At 41.8% G+C, this 17751-nt stretch overlaps 1 long non-coding RNA gene across 1 annotated transcript; it reads right to left on the minus strand.

The window, feature by feature from the left end:
• Positions 1 to 12450, minus strand: LOC121777390. Its single transcript, XR_006045476.1, has 7 exons — positions 12264 to 12450; positions 12110 to 12188; positions 11051 to 11113; positions 1931 to 2094; positions 1775 to 1855; positions 716 to 778; positions 1 to 259 (listed from the first exon to the last, which is right to left on the minus strand). It is a non-coding gene; the product is annotated as an uncharacterized LOC121777390 (long non-coding RNA).
• Positions 12451 to 17751: the final 5301 nt, after the last annotated feature.

Genomic DNA, 17751 nt, shown 5'->3' on the forward strand with positions numbered 1-17751 from the left:
TGAATTAACTTTGAAAACGTCATAATATTATCCTAACAATAATACCAACTCTAAGTAAATAAAGAATAGAAAATAAACAATTTTTAAACGAGTTAGACTCTCCACAAATAAACAATTCTAATGAAAAGGACTCTTAGTGGAAGCGTTCAAGACACGGAAAATGCCGAGTATGAAGACACGACAAATCCAACATTTATTAATCATGACAAAACAATCCATGAACTCTGCTCAACATCCTCCACATCCATCGCCGCTCAATCTGCACATTAAGAAAAACAATATGCAGGGCTGAGTACTTGATGCACTCAGTGGACACATGCCAAAACATAGTTTGTCAAGCCATAATCAAGTGACCTTGGGGGTTTTAATTAAAAGAACCCAAGTACACAAAAATATATTTCACAAGTTCGGTTGGCCAACCATTTTCCATCCACATTCACCATCACCATATCTGAACATACATGACAAGGAACGTGGCCACGAACCAAGTCACTAGACCGGCCAACTCCAAAGAGATAGCACACGATCTACGGGGTGTACACTAGTCCGAGCAGGGTTTGCGGCCCTACTGGGACCCGAATTCGATTGAACATACATGGCATAGCCACTTCAGATAGGTTCATTCAAATACAAAACATGGCAAGACAAACACTTTCCACCTCCTTTAACATAAAAAGTATTTAGGACATAGTCCTTATTTAAAAAGAAAGCCCACCTCAAAAGCTTAACTCCTCAACACTTTCTTGTTCCAAACCGCAACAACGTGCACAAGTTCACCCTTTTTGAAACAGCATGATATGCAAAAATCAGACTTTGCAAAATAAACTAATTTAAAAAAAATGCATGCATCCTAGGTGTGTGCTCAATTTATCCTTGTCCACATATAGGTGCACTTCATATATTAAACTCAATCCAACTACGGATATGAAATTAGCAAACAGATTAAATACAACGGTCCCAACCAATACTCATTTCTTTCGATTTTCACTAATCTGTAATAGGCCAAAAGATCCAATTCCAACATCATAACTCAAATAATACATAAACTGGTTCAGCCACCAATTAACAAATAATGAAGAGAAAAGGAGTCAGTAGCTAAAAAAACTCCCAGCCACCATACTGCCAACCCACACAATAATTTAGCTGGCAAATAAAATAAATAAAACTAAAGAAATAATACAACTAACAATAAAACTAATATTAAAACCAACGAATTGGAAATGATTAGTATCATAAACAATTAATATACCTAAAGAAATGAGAAGGATAAGTGTCAGTACATATACTCTTATTCTCGCCAACTCCCAGACGCCCCCTCTATTCTTCGTCTCTCTTTTTTTTTCATCATTCTCAAAATTCTCTCTCTGTAATAAATCTAAATTTTACAATTCAGAAACTACAAGCTCATCTCCCTCCTTATTTCGACCATAACAGTTTCTCTTTGTCTCTCTCGGCCTCTCCTCTTGAATTCAGAAAGGAAACAGACTGTACTTCTCATCCCTCTATGCGGTAAGTCCCTCTCCCCTTTCCCCCAAACTGAATCCTTTATTAAGTTTTCTAATTTGTTCGATTCAAACATTTTTTTTGGGCAGACAAGGGGATTTTAATATTTGAATTGAAGAGGAATCAAAAGAGAAACTTCTATCGGTATTAAAAATCGAAGCTTTAGAGGGGAGTATCATCATTCAACAAGTTTCAGAAAAATTACAGTGAATATGTGAACTATGGAATGACATGGACTGCAGAGAGTTTAGAGATTAAATAGTGGATATACCTTCACGGAAGAAGCAGAACTTGCAGAAGAGAAGGTATTGAAAAAAAAAGATCACAACTCTCTGGCTTTCTCCTCCACACTCTGATTTCAAAAATTTTGATTATGGAATCAAACAGTATGCAGATTTTTGAACTCAATGGGAGAAGAAGAAATTACCTTCAATGAAGAACTGCAGGAACGGCGGTTTGTTGAGATTGTGGGAGGAGATGTATAAATGGAGTTAAAATAGAGTAATTGGTTGGAGATTTTTAAGGAGATAAGATGCTGGAGAAAACCGAATGGTAGTAGGATTGGGAGAAATTTTATTGATTAAAATTTGACTGCAGGGGAGGAGTAGAATAATTATTTATTATTTTGGCTTCTCCAAAATTGGTCAACTAAAAAGAAATAAAGCCTCGAACAGTAGAGATAAAATGATAGGCCAAATATTTGATTTAGAGTATTAATTAAATTGTGGTATTTTTTTTTTGTACTTGGTGTTATTCCAAGTACTCGTACAAATGCCCAAATCTCACGTCGACAGAACTCACATCAATCTTGCCGACTACTTTCACCACACGACTAACTAACAACGATTCAAGCATTCGCTATTTCCATTCACAACCAATCGAAACAAACACGGTATTTTAATCAAAGTCTATCACACGTTCGTTCCCAAAACAAAAATCTTAACTTAAAAAGATAGAAATATAAGCGGGTATTACAATCTACCCATCTTCACAAAAAATTTCGTCCCGAAATTTACTTATATCATTCAAACAGTTCCGGGTACTTCTCCCTCATCTTGTCTTCCAATTCCCACGTAGCTTCCTCAACACCGTGATTCCTCCATCGAACCTTCACCGAGGCAACAGACTTGTTTCTCAACTCTTGCACCTTCCGATCCAGAATGGCTTCGGGCTTTTCTTCGTAACTCAAATTCGGATTCAAAATCATCATCTCCTCTTGATGAATTATGTGGTTAGGGTCGAACACATACTTTCTCAATTGTGACACATGGAAAACGTTGTGTACTCTCCCAAAGCTTGGTGGTAGCACCAATCTATACGCTACGGTACCCACTCTGTCAAGAATCTCATAAGGTCCAATAAATCGTGGTCTCAACTTGCCTTTCACACCGAACCGAGTTATTCCTTTTGACGGGGCTACCTTTAGAAAAACTTTATCTCCTGCCTCAAATTGGAGATCGGTTCTTCGAACATCAGCATATGATTTCTGTCGATCCTGAGCTTCCTTGATCCTCTCACGAATTTGTCGAACAATCTCAATCATTTCATCCACCGAGTCCGGTCCAAGAACTCTTCTCTCACCCACTTCATCCCAGTAAAGTGGTGATCTACACTTCTTCCCATACAATGCCTCATACGGGGCCATGTTAATAGTCACCTGATAACTATTGTTGTAAGCGAACTCTATTAGTGGCAACGCTTCCTCCCAACCTACTCCTCGATCTAGCACTACGGCTCTCAACATATCCTCCAAAGTCTGTATCGTCCTCTCTGATTGCCCATCAGTCTGCGGGTGGAATGCAGTGCTAAAATTCAACTTAGTGCCTAACTCTCGTTGTAGGCTCATCCAAAATCTAGAGGTAAACTTCGCATCACGATCACATGTAATAGTCACTGGTACTCCATGCAAGCGTATGATCTCTTTCACATACATCTTAGACAACTTATTGGCTCCATATGTATCACGAATCGGTACAAAGTGAGCAGATTTTGTGAGACGATCAATAATCACCCAAATAACAGTGTTTCCTCGTTGGGATCTCGGTAATCCTGTCACAAAGTCCATTGCGATGTGCTCCCACTTCCACTCCGGTATCTCAAATGGTTGTAGTCTCCCATAAGGTCGTTGATGTAGAGCTTTCACTTGCTGACATGCTAGACACCTCTCAACAAATGCCGCTACATTTTTTTTCATGCCATTCCACCAAAACTGTCTCTTCATATCTCGATACATTTTGGTACTCCCCGGGTGCGCAGTATACGGTGTTTCGTGTGCTTCCCTCATGATTTCATTCCTAAGCCCTTCATCTCTAGGCACGCACAACCTGCCCTTAAATGTGAGGGCACCATCCGCCTCCTCGTGAAAATATTCTTGTTCCCCTGTCCTCACTTCCGAACGGATTTTCTCAAGTAAAGTATCACATCTTTGAGCTTCCACAATTCTAGCCCTTAGGTCGGGTTCCATAACCAAAGTGGCGATCCTTCCTTCCACTGTCTCTGGTGCTCTCACTACCTCTAATCGCATTTTACTGAACTCTCGTATCAAGTTCTCTTCGTTCGTAAGAAACGTGGCCAATTGAGGTTGAGACTTTCTACTTAGGGCATCAGCCACTACATTCGCCTTTCCTGGGTGGTAGTTTATACTGCAATCATAATCCTTCACCAACTCAAGCCATCTACGCTGGCGCATGTTCAAATCCTTTTGTTCAAAGAAGTACTTGAGGCTTTTATGGTCCGTATATATCTCACATCGAACTCCATAAAGATGGTGTCTCCAAATCTTCAAAGCATGTACAACTGCTGCCAACTCCAAGTCATGCGTCGGATAATTCAACTCATGCGGCCGCAACTGCCTTGATGCATACGCAATCACTTTCCCATTCTGCATAAGTACACATCCGAGTCCAACTTTTGATGCATCGGTATACACCACGTAGTTAGTGTCTGGTTCTGGCACAGTGAGAATTGGTGCGGTGGTCAACTTCTCTTTCAATAACTGAAAACTGGCCTCACACTCCGGCGTCCAATTCACTTTGACCCCTTTCTTTAGTTGTTGAGTCATTGGTCTCGCTATCTTAGAAAACTCCTCGATAAATCTCCGATAATATCCCGCCAGTCCTAGGAAGCTCCGAATTTCATTAGGTGTGGTTGGTGATTTCCATTTCTGTACAGCTTCCACCTTTGCGGGGTCTACTCGAATTCCATCTGCGCTCACTATGTGCCCAAGGAAATTCACTTCTTTGAGCCAAAACTCACACTTACTGAACTTGGCGTAGAGTTTCTCGGCCCTTAATGTCTCCATGGTAGTCCTCAAATGTTTTTCATGTTCCTCCTCGTTCTTTGAGTAGATAAGGACATCGTCTATGAAGACTAAGATGAACTTGTCTAAGTATGGATGGAACACACGATTCATAAGGTCCATAAATACAGCCGGGGCATTGGTCAATCCGAAAGGCATCACTATAAACTCATAATGGCCGTATCTAGTTCGGAAAGCTGTCTTGGGTACATCTTCTCGTCGGACTCTCAGTTGATGATATCCCGATCTCAAATCCATTTTCGAGAATACTCCAGCTCCACGGAGTTGATCAAACAAATCATCTATCCTCGGCAGTGAATACTTGTTCTTGAGTGTCAACTTGTTCAACTCTCGATAATCTATGCACATCCTTAGTGTCCCATCCTTCTTCTTCACGAACAACACCGGTGCTCCCCACGGCGACACACTGGGTCTAATGAAACCCAAGTCTAGCAACTCTTGTAGTTGTATCTTAAGTTCTTCCAATTCCTTAGGCGCCATACGGTATGGTGCCTTAGATATCTGTGCTGATCCTGGCTCCAAATCAATTGTAAACTCCAACTGTCTATCGGGTGGCGGTCCTGGCAAGGCATTAGGAAAAAAGTCGGGAAATTCTTTCACTACTGCCACATCCTCTATGCTTCTTTCTTTCTTCTCCTCTCCACTTAGATAGACGAGATACGCCGGGCATCCCTTCCTCATCATAGTAGTCGCTTGAAGTGCAGAAATTATGGACTTGCGTCGGTTCATAGAAATCCCGTAAAATATAGTCGGCTCATTTCCCGGGGTTTGAAAAGAGATCTCTCTCTCTTTGCAGCAAATGGTAACATGATTCTCGGCCAACCAATCCATTCCCAAAATTATATCTACACTCCCCATCGACATAACTTGTAATTTGTGTGCAACTAGCTTAAGTTCTCCCATAGTAAATTCTACATTCGAGCAAATTTGTGATATATCTATAGTTCCTCCTACGGGTGAAGTCACACTCATTCTTTGTTCAGTTCTATTGATAGGCAGTTCTAAAGTATTCACACATGATGCTGATATAAAAGAATGTGATGCACCCGTATCAAATAAAACAACAATAGGCATGTCGAGGAGCGTGCCCATACCTGCCAAGTTTCCTTGCTCTTGATTCCCTTGCTCTTGATTCCCTTGCTGGTTCGTCGGCTGTTTCCCTTTTAAAGCATATGCCCTTGCCTGAGTGGGAAGTCCTTGACGACATTGTTGCTGCTGCTGCTGTGGTGCGGGTAAGTATCCCCTCGGTTCGGCTTGTAGTGCCCGCACTTGCGGACGGAACCCTTGATTGTTATGTCCTGCTCCCATCCCCATAATCTTACTCGGGCACTCTCTTGAGAAGTGGCCATTTCCACCACAAGTGTAGCATTTATTGCTCTTTTCTCTGCACTCCCCAAAATGGTTCTTAAAGCACTTAGCACACTGGGGGGCTCTAGGCCGGAAGTCACCCCTCTGATAGGGAGCACTCTGCCTACCTCCATATTGCGGTGGGTTTCTGATGGGTTGCTGCCTCTTGTTATCATATGGAGTCCGATCTCCATCCCACTTCCTCTTATCTCTGAAATTATGTTGTTGAAGTGGCACTGGTGTAGTATTTGCTACTGTCATCTCCTTAGGCAACGCTTCTTCCACATCTAATGCACAAGCCAAAATCTCAGAATATGAAAGTCCTCTGCGACTTGCCACTGCTACTCTTATTTCGTGCTTGAGACCAGCACGAAACTTTTCTGCCATTTTCTCATCTGTATCCACCAACTCAGGAGCATATCGAGTCATTTCACACAGTGCACGATCGTACTCTGTCACCGTCATATTCCCTTGCTTCAAAGTATGGAATTCAACTACCTTTGCTCGCCTATAGCTCATGGGAACGTACTTATTGTACACCTCTTCCTTGAATATCTCCCAAGTAAGCGTTTCACGGCGTTCAGGGTTCATGGTCCTTAGCTTGGTATCCCACCAAAAATCTGCGGGCCCCGTTAATTGAAAAGTCACACAAGCGAGGCGTTCCTTGTCGGTGCACTCCATAAAATCAAATATGCGCTCGAGGGTGCGTATCCAGGTCTCTGCCTTAGACGGCTCTCCCAGTCCATCAAACTGTGGGGGTTTTTGCCTCAAAAAGGTATCAATGTATTGTTTGGGTTGAGGTGGGGGTGGAGGTGGTGGTGGAGGCGGCGGTGGTGGTGGTGGTGGTGGTGGTTGCTCTCCCTCGACATTCTGAGGGTCCACAGGGTCCTCCTCTCCACGTCCACGCCCAGGTCTACGTCCACGTCTCGGTGGCATTCTGATCCAAAACGCATAGATTAATATGGTCACTCCAATTATTTATCACTATATTATCGTATCAAGACTTCTCACGCAACCTTTCATACATAACGATTATAGAATACGTATAATAAATCAAGATACCTATGCGCATGTAACACTAACTATCATCACTCAAACTTCCATTCGCACTTTCCAAACGTTTATCCTTATTATTTTTCTTTTATCCTTTCGATATTAGAGATTCATTGTGGTTCGCTGTTCCACGTTCATTTAATATGCTCGGAGAAGCAATAATTGAGTTACTACATACAACTAGAATCGATGATGTAAGGTCTAACGTTCATCCAAAACAGTCCGCAATCACACAAGGAATTCATAATATCATATTTCAATATATACGAGTCATGACTCAAATCATCGTGTAAAGGCCACATAATCGAGCATACACAAACAATTATCACTAGACGTCTCAACACATAACATCATGTTCCTCAAAATCTCAATCGAACAAAAAGAACTAGCATGCTTTCACTTAAAGTTCAACTATTTCCAAAACAAAAATTTTCTCAAGTTTCCACAACATAAAAATTTCCGCCAATCTAATTCCACCGTGCACAAATAATCATTTCCATTCCCAATATATTTACCTCAAAATCACTTACAAAAATTTTTGGTTACCTCTTTTTAGGTTGAGCGCGATGGTCGGATGTTGAGCCTTTGACACTTTTAAAATTCTTTTCTTTTTTTTTCTTTTTTTTAAATAATTTAATTATTTTGATCTAGGGATACTAATCTAGATCAAGAAGAAAAGAAGACTCTTGGGTCCAGAGCGGAAAGAAAGTCGCTTTGATACCACTCTGTCACGCCCGCATTTTCTAAGGATAGAAAGCACGGTTGATCGTGACTAGGGAAGGATTAAAGAAGCGGGGAAGAAAGGGGAAAAACATACACATTTGACCAAAAATTTAATAACTGAATTAACTTTGAAAACGTCATAATATTATCCTAACAATAATACCAACTCTAAGTAAATAAAGAATAGAAAATAAACAATTTTTAAACGAGTTAGACTCTCCACGAATAAACAATTCTAATGAAAACTGTAAGCCTACGTCCACGGGAGAATGGAAATCGGAGCAATAGCAAACTGTAAACAAGAACACGAGGATATACGTGGTTCGGCGTAAGCCTACGTCCACGGGAGAATAACGAATCGATTTACTTCAATCACGATCAAGAACTACAATCATACAACAAGATCACACACTCAAGAACAAGCTACTCTCTCTTCGCATATGAACTCACATCAAACCGAAGACTATACAAGCTAGTTCCTCACAAAGATAGTGTGTATCTCTCACTCTAGCTATTGATTGTTGTTATGATCTCTCAGCTGAGTTTTCTCTCTCGGTTCTTCTCAAATCTCTGATATGAAGCTGCAACTGCTCTTATAGGAATCAACTATGCAGTTGAAACTGCCGTGCAAGTGAACTCAAACTGCTCTTCTCTAATAGCCGTTGCATAACAGAATTTTGAACTCAAACTTCTTGATCACGTGTCGCACACTCCACGCTCGGTTCCGATGCACCCTCAATCCTACGGCTAGGATTAAAACTTGACTAACAAAACAGATCCAACGGCTGCCGGAAACGAGTTGTCATAACAGCCGAGCTGCCGAGCTGCCGAGCTGCCGAGCTTGCCGAACTTGCCGAACTTGACGAACTTGCCGAGCTTGATGAACTTGCCGAGCTTGGTGCTTGTTATCATCATCACAAAACTCCTAACAATCCTCCACCTTTTGAGATGATACAACACTTCTTTCGATCACCTTGTTCTTTGTCGATCTCATGTCCGAGTAGCGCCAATCTTGACTTTTCTTGTCAGTATCCTGACTCCGAGAATCATCCCCAGATCCTCCTTTATCACTTCCTTGATCAGCCACAACGCCCCCACTGGACGATCGCCTCCACCGGACGATAAAACCTCCACCTAATCTGAATCTTCCCTGTTCAGAATTGGAGTTGCTGATCCCTAGAGATATCACACATCTCTCATAAGTGATAACCGAATTTCTGTCAAGATTATGCCATTTTCATCGCTTAGGATCGATGCCTGGACCGATAACGAGCACGCGTCGTCGACACTGCTCTCATGCTTCTTCGCATCCCTCAAACATCTCCTGGTTACACACAGCTCCTACGGCTTTCGTCACGAAACCTCTGATAGAAATCCTCACCTCCCAAATGGGTGTCACCGTTGTTGCTTCTTCCTTCTCGGCTCAAGACCGAGCTCCCTTCTCGGCTCAAAACCGAACTTCCTTCTTCTGCCTCTAGTATGAGCTCGCCTCTTCTCGGCTTCTAGTAAACTCAAACGCTTTTTCTCCGCCTCTGCATGTTGAACACGCATTTCAACCTTTGAACCCAGCTCAGCACGTAGCTCCAAGAATGATAGTTTGTAGAACCAAGAATGATAGTTTGTAAAAGCAAGAATGATAGTCTGCAGAAGCAAGAATGATACTTTTGGCCGCAATCCAATTGGTGGATGAGCTCCTCCACGAGCTCCGCGTCGGAGAAGCAATTCTTGACGAATTTTATCTTCTTTATGCGATCCTGGATTGGCACTCTCTGCCGCACCATCTTCACAATCTCCGACATCTCATCCATCATTGCTTTCACAACGTCCGTAACCACCGCCTCCATCGCAGCGAGGTTCACGGGATCCTCCGCCTTTGCCTCCACCGCGATGATCCTTTCAAGAATCTCAGCAGCAGTCTTCTGTTCCTGAATTTGTCTCAAAACCTTATCACCAAGGTTCAAGATCACCGCACGATAGGCCTTGAGCTGCATCTCAGCCAGCTTCGCCTGTGCCTTCTCATTCAGAACAGGTGCCTTCCCTTTGCTCTCGGGATCGGGCTTCTCCAAGACCGCTGCGCATCCCTTTTCGAACTGATCTCCGACTTCTTCCAACGATTCTCCTCGTTCCCACAGACGGCGCCACTTGTTGGAAATGGAAATCGGAGCAATAGCAAACTGTAAACAAGAACACGAGGATATACGTGGTTCGGCGTAAGCCTACGTCCACGGGAGAATAACGAATCGATTTACTTCAATCACGATCAAGAACTACAATCATACAACAAGATCACACACTCAAGAACAAGCTACTCTCTCTTCGCATATGAACTCACATCAAACCGAAGACTATACAAGCTAGTTCCTCACAAAGATAGTGTGTATCTCTCACTCTAGCTATTGATTGTTGTTATGATCTCTCAGCTGAGTTTTCTCTCTCGGTTCTTCTCAAATCTCTGATATGAAGCTGCAACTGCTCTTATAGGAATCAACTATGCAGTTGAAACTGCCGTGCAAGTGAACTCAAACTGCTCTTCTCTAATAGCCGTTGCATAACAGAATTTTGAACTCAAACTTCTTGATCACGTGTCGCACACTCCACGCTCGGTTCCGATGCACCCTCAATCCTACGGCTAGGATTAAAACTTGACTAACAAAACAGATCCAACGGCTGCCGGAAACGAGTTGTCATAACAGCCGAGCTGCCGAGCTGCCGAGCTGCCGAGCTTGCCGAACTTGCCGAACTTGACGAACTTGCCGAGCTTGATGAACTTGCCGAGCTTGGTGCTTGTTATCATCACAAAACTCCTAACACATTTTCCATCCACATTCACCATCACCATATCTGAACATACATGACAAGGAACGTGGCCACGAACCAAGTCACTAGACCGGCCAACTCCAAAGAGATAGCACACGATCTACGGGGTGTACACTAGTCCGAGCAGGGTTTGCGGCCCTACTGGGACCCGAATTCGATTGAACATACATGGCATAGCCACTTCAGATAGGTTCATTCAAATACAAAACATGGCAAGACAAACACTTTCCACCTCCTTTAACATAAAAAGTATTTAGGACATAGTCCTTATTTAAAAAGAAAGCCCACCTCAAAAGCTTAACTCCTCAACACTTTCTTGTTCCAAACCGCAACAACGTGCACAAGTTCACCCTTTTTGAAACAGCATGATATGCAAAAATCAGACTTTGCAAAATAAACTAATTTAAAAAAAATGCATGCATCCTAGGTGTGTGCTCAATTTATCCTTGTCCACATATAGGTGCACTTCATATATTAAACTCAGTCCAACTACGGATATGAAATTAGCAAACAGATTAAATACAACGGTCCCAACCAATACTCATTTCTTTCGATTTTCACTAATCTGTAATAGGCCAAAAGATCCAATTCCAACATCATAACTCAAATAATACATAAACTGGTTCAGCCACCAATTAACAAATAATGAAGAGAAAAGGAGTCAGTAGCTAAAAAAACTCCCAGCCACCATACTGCCAACCCACACAATAATTTAGCTGGCAAATAAAATAAATAAAACTAAAGAAATAATACAACTAACAATAAAACTAATATTAAAACCAGCGAATTGGAAATGATTAGTATCATAAACAATTAATATACCTAAAGAAATGAGAAGGATAAGTGTCAGTACATATACTCTTATTCTCGCCAACTCCCAGACGCCCCCTCTATTCTTCGTCTCTCTTTTTTTTTCATCATTCTCAAAATTCTCTCTCTGTAATAAATCTAAATTTTACAATTCAGAAACTACAAGCTCATCTCCCTCCTTATTTCGACCATAACAGTTTCTCTTTGTCTCTCTCGGCCTCTCCTCTTGAATTCAGAAAGGAAACAGACTGTACTTCTCATCCCTCTATGCGGTAAGTCCCTCTCCCCTTTCCCCCAAACTGAATCCTTTATTAAGTTTTCTAATTTGTTCGATTCAAACATTTTTTTTGGGCAGACAAGGGGATTTTAATATTTGAATTGAAGAGGAATCAAAAGAGAAACTTCTATCGGTATTAAAAATCGAAGCTTTAGAGGGGAGTATCATCATTCAACAAGTTTCAGAAAAATTACAGTGAATATGTGAACTATGGAATGACATGGACTGCAGAGAGTTTAGAGATTAAATAGTGGATATACCTTCGCGGAAGAAGCAGAACTTGCAGAAGAGAAGGTATTGAAAAAAAGATCACAACTCTCTGGCTTTCTCCTCCACACTCTGATTTCAAAAATTTTGATTATGGAATCAAACAGTATGCAGATTTTTGAACTCAATGGGAGAAGAAGAAATTACCTTCAATGAAGAACTGCAGGAACGGCGGTTTGTTGAGATTATGGGAGGAGATGTATAAATTGAGTTAAAATAGAGTAATTGGTTGGAGATTTTTAAGGAGATAAGATACTGGAGAAAACTGAATGGTAGTAGGATTGGGAGAAATTTTATTGATTAAAATTTGACTGCAGGAGAGGAGTAGAATAATTATTTATTATTTTGGGTTCTCCAAAATTGGTCAACTAAAAAGAAATAAAGCCTCGAACAGTAGAGATAAAATGATAGGCCAAATATTTGATTTAGAGTATTAATTAAATTGTGGTATTTTTTTTTTGTACTTGGTGTTATTCCAAGTACTCGTACAAATGCCCAAATCTCACGTCGACAGAACTCACATCAATCTTGCCGACTACTTTCACCACACGACTAACTAACAACGATTCAAGCATTCGCTATTTCCATTCACAACCAATCGAAACAAACACGGTATTTTAATCAAAGTCTATCACACGTTCGTTCCCAAAACAAAAATCTTAACTTAAAAAGATAGAAATATAAGCGGGTATTACAGGAAGTTGGATCAACTTGATGTAAAAACCGCATTCTTACATGGAGAATTAGAGCAAACCATCTACATGGTGCAGCCTAAAGGATTTGGGAAGCCGGGTGAGGAGCAGAAAGTTTGCTTACTGAAAAAGAGCCTGTATGGGCTCAAGCAAAGTAGTGATAAGGCTCGTTTCACACATTTTTTTGGGATAAAATTCTTTGTTTTTCGGGAGACTAATGTGTAATCTTGAGCCAGGTGTGTAGAGAATCTGCCTGGTCCATAAGATTGTATGAGTGACCAGGCAGACAACGGATCAAGGAGAAGTGGAGCAAATTACAACTCGCTGCCAAACTGATCAAGAAAAAATTAAGATGAAAGCAGCGAGAGCAACAAAGGAGACAAAGAGCATATTCTAAGGATCATTTTACAAGGACACAACCGACCTTTCAAAGAAGGATTGCCATAGGGATTAGAGCCTCAAACTGTAGTATCCGAAAAAAAAAAAAAAATAGAATTTTATCTTTTTAAGTAAGGTTTGATTTTTTTTTTTTTTTGTGAATATCTTGTTTAAGATATGGTTTGGAAAGTCTTATTTGGTTTATATTATTTTTGTGGTTATGTTTTTACCTAAGCAATGTGTAATTGGGATAATTAATTAATTTATGAATTAAATATCTTAATTAGCTAATTTTCTCTCCCTCTCCCTCTCTCTTTTTTCGAAACCTTCTCTCCCTCTCCCCACTATTTTCTCAACCTCCCCACTCCTCACAACCGATCCAAAATAGAAAACTATCTACTCTCTCAATCTCTCCCTCTCACCATCGCTCGTTCTCTCTTCTCTCTCGCAATTGTTCTCAACACCGGTAAGGTTTCTCTCTTTCTCCCTCTCGGTTCTCTTTTTCCACTCACTCCCTCTCATCGATTTCTTGGATTCGTCAAGGTGTTACTCTCGCTCGTACCGAATTGGAGTCGGAGTAGGGAAGGCTTTCGAACTACATTTGAACTCTCCGGGAAAGGTAACCCAAGACCCTAACTCATGCCAATTTCGAAAAACACATGCATTTAGGACGAATTTGGAATGTTTTAGATGCTGAATAGGTTTTGTGGCTTTGTGTTTGTGTTGAGGATGTTTTTGGTAGTGACTGACAGTGGGTTCCGACCCCTTTTTGACTGATCAAACGATCTCCTTTTGGTACGAAATTTTAACTGTATAAACTTGGGTGTGTCTTCTGTGTGGTGTGTAAATTTCAGCTTCATTGGACGTCGGATGATTTTATAATGATTTTTGTAAGTAAACTGCGCAGTTCTGCGAGATGTACGTTTCTGGGTGATGTGTTTTTGTGCAATGGGTGTGAATCTGGGTGTTTTGATATTGTGATGTATGTGGGTGTGATTGGCCAGGGGATGGCTCGGAGGAATTAGCGTTTGGTTCGGGTGGTTTGTGTGTGTTGGCCGAGAGACTTAGGGTTTGGCCTAGGGTGGTGTAGTGGAGAGTTTTGGAGGTTTGATCTCATGTTTTCGGGTGTGTTTTGGGATGTAGAATGTGTGGTGTGAGTGTCGTATAAGGTTTGAGAATCGTTGGTTGGGGGAAAACTGGTGTGCACTTGATCGGGCCAGCGGCCGAGACGCCGAGCCAGATGCCGAGCCAGATGCCGAGATAGGTGCCGAGCCAGTGCCGAGAGAGGTGCCGAGACAGGTGCCGAGCCAGACGCCGAGACATGTGCCGAGCCAGGCGGCCGAGACGGTCGGCCGAGGTGCCGAGCCAGGCGGCCGAGACGGTCGGCCGAGGTGCCGAGCCAGGCGGCCGAGACGGTCGGCCGAGGTGCCGAGCCAGGCCGAGACACCGAGCCTTTTCCGAACCTTTTCCGAGCCAAGTGAGCCGTTTGCACAAGGAGGGTATACCGGGAGTACGAGTGTTTCGGGTGTGTGTCGTGTGCGCGTCGTGGGTGCGTGGTATGCGTGTCGGGTGCGTGCGTGGTGTGTTTTGGACGTGTGATTTTGTGTGATTGACTTATAAGATGTTGTTAAGTGTGTGTACGTGTAACGTGCTAGATGTTGAAGTCATCCACGTAGGAATCATGCATTGTCGTTTAAACCTCGTCTTTCCTGACTCTAATCATGACATTTATTTATCTTTCAAAAGGGTGATCTTTTACGAGGAAATTGTGGTTGAAGAAGGGAACTATTTAAAAGCTAAGCAATTGAGGTGGGCTTTTCTACCCTACTATTTTGTGGGTTATCTTTAATACGGACTCTGTTCCGGAAATGTTTATGGAGGTGAACTGTTTGTCTTGCCAACCGTTTTGCTTTGAAACCTATCTGAAGTGGTTTACCACATATGTTTAATCGAATTCGGGTCTGTAGGGCTGCGAACCCTCAGGCTAGTGTACACGAGACCGGGAGCCATCTGAGAGCAAGTTGGCCGGTCTAGTTGACCTGGGGTGTGGCCACGCCCCTTGTCACCCGTTGGATCAGATAGTGTATGATGGTGGAAATAAGGGTGGCAATATCTGAAAATGACTGCGCAGTCGAATTTGTGAAATATATTTTAGTGTACTTGGGTTATTTTCTTTACACTTAAAACCCCAAGGTTACACTGTTATGGCATGACAAACTATGATTTTGGCGTGTGTCCACTGAGTGAAATAGGTACTCAGCCCTGCATGTTGTTTTCTTAATGTGCAGGTTGAGCGACGATGGGGATGACGGATGTTGAGCAATTAAAGCCAAAATTGTGTTTTTACTTTGCCTTTTGGATGGTGTCGTGTCGTCATACCCGGCATTATCTATCTCTTGGTCTTTTCCGCTGCTTTGTAATCCGATACGATGTTTTTATTTAAACTCTGATTACTTTAACTTTAGTAATGTCGTCACAGTACAATGTTTTGAAGTGAACTTCCTTTTATTAAATGTTTTCGGGTCAAGTATTCTTGTTCTCCCCCTTTCTTCCCCGCTTCTTTATTCCTCCCCTAGTCGCGGTCCACCGTACTTCCTATCCTTAGGAAATGCGGGCGTGACACAAACCTCCATATATAAAGGGAGGGGAATGAAGAAGGAGGCAGCTCTCTCTTAGCTCGGTCTCCGAGCTCACTTTACTCTTCGATCCTTAGATTAGTCTCAACACACTTGGAAGATGGGTTAAAAATTCTGGCTATGGTGGTGATTTATTTTCGTTTAGCTGCGCAACACCGTCCTACGTGAGCGAAGAAACAATCTCTTTAATTTCCGTTTGATAAATTCTCGTTTTGAAGTATTCTCTAGTTTTAAACTTCGTGGTTGTGAAGCTGATGTTGAATCTGTAATTTAGAATTTGTTCCTGATGCTAATGGAAGTTTTTGTTGCTTTTCCTTACTTGTCTTGCTGATGATGTTTGCGTTTAGCAAGTGACTGGTCGTCAGGAATTTGAATCGGTTGTGTTCGAGCTAGATTTGTTGAATCTTGACCACATCTATTTCGGATTTGTTTTCTATCAATTTTCTGTGGAGATTTCATTTATGGATGTTGGACCTTAGCTTACGAATGATTCTTGAATGTCGGAGTTATAGGATATTTAGATCTAGCTTATTGATGCCTGACATTGCCGATCTGAGCTTGTTCGCACTTAATGTTGGGAGATTTGTGTTGGATTCGAGTTTAAGCTCGTAGATCTGGAGAGTTCTGTTTTCATTCTGCATGATTATGGTTTGATTCTGCTTTTACGTAATTCCATGTTGATCCGTTAGATTAGATCTGCAGTTTTAAGCTTTATTCTTTGTGTTTATGTGTTTTCTGAATTGTGCTCTGTTCTAATGACGTCTTAAATCCTGTTTATGCTTTGTTTCTCGTCGATCACATGAAGTAGTTATCAAACTTTTACTTTACCGCAGCTTTTGCATGGATTGTTAGTTGAGGGGATTGGTCCCCACCTTACTTTTACCTTTTGTTTAGCTATTTCAGGAAAGTTTCAGTATGACTTTCTCTCAGTTTAATCCAGTTGATCAGTTAGGAGTTGCAAGTGGTCAACCAGTCTTAGCATAATTTAGTTTAATGGATTAGTGAGTTTAGTTTCCTTAGTCCCCTTAGTCAAGTAGGATAAAACTTATCCCACCCAATATGCGTGGCAGCAGCCACCCTGAAGAGTCCGCAACTCATGTTTAAACCCTCATCTTTGTGGGATTCAACCCTTCCTTTTGCTAATTAATAGTATCGTGGGTTGAGGTCTTGGAAGTCCTGGTTATGGTTCGCGCGCCCAGCGGCATGTAGATTGACTTCGTAGAGTCGTCTTGATCAGCTAGAATTCTGCTACTTGTTCCGTGTGTGAGTTCTTGCATAACAGTTTAAAGCACTTCTTCTGGATCAGTCGGCATTTATACTGTTGATTAGTCTGCGTTAATTTTATTTCATTACATAGCGTGTGCGGTCGGAATGAAGAGACGTTTCAAATGGCGCCATTGTCGGGGATGAAGGCGTTTTACAAACATTTGTAGCATAACATTTTGGTGTATAAATTGTAATAATTTTTTCTTTTTCTTTTGATTTTCAGTTGATGAGAAGAGGCTCAGATTACGAGCATTAGAGACCAACAATCCTTCCACGATGAACTATGTCAAATTGGTCAGGGAGAGGAATGATAAAGCCAGTCACCACCCATTTTGGATTGTCAACCGCCCTGCTCGTTGGTCTAGAACATAGTGGTGACAAGAATATAAAAGCACTAGGATGGACGAAGTATCACGGGTTTTGTTATGAAAATTTGGTGTAAATATTGTAGATAAACTGCCAAAGGAAGAAGGGGCAGAGCCAATCACCACCCATTCAGAGCTAACCACTGCCTTACAAGTTACCTTGAATGCGAGCGGGGAGGAAGATCATGACACAGCCATCGAGGGTTAATCGTGGTCAATATCCGCATCTGAAGAGGAGGAAACCAACAAGGTTGACGACCAGGAAGATGATTCCGAGATAGGCTCACTGTATGCTCAT

Source organism: Salvia splendens, chromosome 18 (assembly GCF_004379255.2).
Source record: "Salvia splendens isolate huo1 chromosome 18, SspV2, whole genome shotgun sequence".
Classification (NCBI taxonomy): Eukaryota; Viridiplantae; Streptophyta; class Magnoliopsida; order Lamiales; family Lamiaceae; genus Salvia; species Salvia splendens.